Source organism: Sorex fumeus, unplaced genomic scaffold, assembly GCF_029834395.1.
Source record: "Sorex fumeus unplaced genomic scaffold, SorFum_2.1 ptg000203l, whole genome shotgun sequence".
Classification (NCBI taxonomy): domain Eukaryota; kingdom Metazoa; phylum Chordata; class Mammalia; order Eulipotyphla; family Soricidae; genus Sorex; species Sorex fumeus.
The window spans coordinates 589,707-593,580 of record NW_026606260.1 but is presented as its reverse complement, the minus strand read 5'-3'; positions in this window follow the sequence as shown (position 1 = coordinate 593,580).

The following is a 3,874-nucleotide window of genomic DNA, read 5'->3' as shown; positions in this document are numbered from 1 at the left end:
TCATTTGAGTGAAACGTGATATTCCAAGCATAGCTCTTTCTATTCTTCTTTGGGAGAGCTGAATAGCGTTCTCATCTTGTTTGCATAGGGCCCAGGTCTCTGAGGCATATGTTAATGCAGGAAGAACAGTGGAATTGTCGTACTATATTTGATAGGGTTCAAATATGGTAACCCCTACAAGGGTGATTAGAGGTCACCCCAAAAGCCTCTATCCCTTTCGGAAGACTGGCAAGCTACCGAGAGTATTCCGCCCGCACGGAAGAGCCTGGCAAGCTATCCGCTGTGTATTCGATATGCCAAAACCAGTAACTACAACTGGTCTCATTCACCTGACCCTGAAGTCTTCACCGACATGGCATCACTGAGAAGGATGAGAAAGGAGAGGCCGACAAAATCTCAAGGCCGACCTAGGCTGCCACAACGAAGGAAGACAAAAATGATCGTCTGTACTTTCAATGCACGTACGCTAGCATCAGATGCATCCATTTATCATTAAATGACAGCAAAATGCTCAACCTAGTTTTCAAAATGGGCAAAGGACTTAAATAGATGTTTGTGTAAGTAAAATAGCCAATAACTTCTTTGGCCCTGCTGAGTCCACGAGTTGCCCCCAATGATTGGCTCTTGGGCACAGCCATGGCCCCAGAGGCACACAGACCTAATCTGAAACCCAGAAGCTTCTGGCAGAAATGTGAATAAACTAAACCTTAAGCTACGGTGCCGTGCCCACCTGGGAGGGAAAGGGTGTCTCTCTCTTCTGCCATTTCCCCCAGCGGTAGAATAGTGGCTTATGGGACAGCCACATATGAGCTGATGGTGACGTGCAACTCTGGCCTCAGGGCATGTGGGGTGGAACTGGCACGTCCTTCTTCTCCTGCCGACAACATGAGGTGCCCCCCCCACGGGTGGCCCTGTGGCATGGCCATGGACCCAGACACACAAACCAATCCGGAACTATTCAACTTCTGGCAGAAATCCCGCCAGACTTAATTCGTAAAATATCAGAAATCCAAAATCGTCCATCTGCTACCATGGTCGTGGAACATCATATGGTCTTCATAACCAGCAATAGAAAAGAAATTATTTCATGATGCCTTTTCAGTAGGTTTGATTGTTGGGGGAAAATTCCAAATAATAATGGTGCATCTTTTCTCCAAATAATGAATGTGATCAAAATAGAGAGTTAAGTGGAAATCATCTGCCTCACAGTCACGGGAGGGGTGGCACTGGGGTATATTGGGGTGTTTGGTGGTGGAAAATATACGCTGTTGAAGAGATGGGCATTTGATCATTGTATGACTGAGACTTAAACCAGAAAGCCTTGTAATTTTTCTCACGGCAATTGAATAAATAATTTTTAAAAAATATAGCCAATAAGCTCATGAAAAGATCCCCAACAGCAATGAGTATCAGTGATCCAAACCAAAACCACAGAGACACTTCATACTTATTTATACGGCAACGACTACAAAATCTGTTGATGAGGACGTGTAGTTGAGAATCTCAAGAGGGCCAAGCTAAGGTCCAACCGGAAGGGTGTTTACCTTGCACTTGGCTGACCCGAGTGAATCCCCATCATCTCGTATGTTCACGCGAGCACTGCCAGGGGTGATTCCTGGGTGCAGAGCCAGGAGGAACCCCCAAGCATCGTCGGGTGTGACCCCAAAAGAGAAAAATCCTTATATATTGCTGATGGGAACTCAAGATTACACATTGAACTAGCAATTCCACTTTTTTGTCTTTTGTCAAAGGAATTGAAGAAGTGTTGGGTGTGCACTTAACTGTTAGCAGTGGTAGTAAGGAAGAACTGTCTTGACTTGGCCACCATTGGGGGGAGGGGAAGAAGAACAAACATCGTGTTACAGAGCCTTGCATGTGAGTGCCTGGGCACAACATCCCCCAAATCCCAGTGAACGCTAGAAGTTCCTGCAGGTTTCTACGACCAGGTAGGGCCGGCTTTGGTCAGATGTCTCTGTGGTCAGAGTACACGTTCGAAATCATCAAGCTCCAATCCATTACCCCACAAAAGTAAAGAGCTCTCCAAAGTGTCTGTGACCCTATCAACGTAGCTTTCGAAAGTCAGGACTGCAGCCCAGCTTAGCTGATTCCATGTCTGTTTATTCTCACTATAAGTTTCTGTTCTCCTTCCACCCCTTGGTTCTTCCTTCAGCATCCCACGGTACTGTCACAGTGTAACTAACTACTGGATAGACCAACCAGAAACCTGTGTGCCACCCGTGGTACATGTGTCTCCAGTTCCCAGTCCCCATTCATCTCCAAGTCTTAGAAATTCCTCAAATCAATTTATTTCTCCCTACCTCCACTATTTTTATCCCAGTGAGCTAACAAAGACAGAAGTCCCATTGTTCAGAGTCAGCATTTCAGAAACTAGAACACTGCTAGGGAACAAAGTTTCTGTCCTCAAGTATCATTCTGATGTGTAAAGTGTGTGTGTGTGTATGTGTGACAAAAAGATTGAAAGAGAAATGGTGAGTGAGCAAGATATAGAGTAGGGAGAAGAGAGAGAGAGACACACATTTATGAGAGGTAAGGAATGAATAAAACAGTCATGAAATATCAAGCTATGACTGAAAGTTTGAATTATACTGTGGAAATATATGAATTATATCACTTAATCACTTAATCCCCGTGAATCATCAATTTATTCAAGCGGGTGCCAGTAACGTCTCCATTCATCCCGGTTGCGTGCTAGCGTAGCCCAGTGGTATCTGTTCGTTCTAGGAACATGCAGAGCCTCAAACCGATCATTTAGGGTCTTGACGAAGAAGTCTGACCATCTTATAGGTGGGCGTCCACGTGATCTTTTGATGTCCCGTGGAATCCAATCAGTAATGGCTCTAGTCCAGCGGTTGTCTGTAAACCTCATTACGTGTCCAGCCCATCTGATTTTTGATGTCTTGGCAAATGAGACAGCGTCCCTGATTCTAGAGCGTTGACGAAGATCAGAACTCCGGATTCTATCTCTCATTTGAATGAATCGTGATATTCCAAGCATAGTTCTTTCGATTCCTCTTTGAGAGACCCGAATAGCGTTCTCATACTGTTTTCGTAGGGTCCAGGTCTCTGAGGCATATGTTAATGCAGGAAGAATAGTGGAATCAAAGAGATGTGCTCGTAGCTGGTGGTTCTTTGTCCTTTTAGTTATTTCTTCAATGCTCTTGAAGGCATTCCAAGCCGCTCTCTTCCTCCTGCGCAACTCAGGTGCCAGGTCATTCATCATGTTGATTTCTCGACCTAGGTATATATAACTGTTGCATTCGGAGATAGTGGTTCCGTTGAGAGCGAATGGAGTGTCAGGAACAAGGCTGTTTCTCATAAACATTGTCTTTGTAAGATTCAGCTGTAGTCCGACCTTTCCACATTCACGGTCAAAGTCGTTCAGCATTTGTGCCGCTTGGCTGATGTTTGGTGTTATTAGAACGATGTCATCAGCAAAGCATAGGTGGTGTAGTTGCCGACCATCTATCTTCACTCCCATGTTTTCCCATTCCAGTCGTCGCCTGATGTTCTCGAGGGTGGCACTGAAGAGTTTTGGTGAAATGGTATCACCCTGCCGAACCCCTCTCTTGATATGGATGATTACTTCTTTGTAGAATGGTGAGATCTTGGTAGTGAATCCGCAATAGAGCTCACGAAGGATCCTGATGTATTGAGTTTGTACGCCCTGATTGGCTAGGGCTTCCATGACCGCTTCCGTCTCAACAGAATCAAAGGCCTTCTTTAAATCAATGAACGTTAGACAGAGCGGCATCTTGAACTCCCGAGATACCTCAATGAGCTTGGTTATTGTGTGGATATGGTCGATGGTACTGAATCCTTTTTGGAATCCAGCTTGTTCACATGGTTGTCCTTC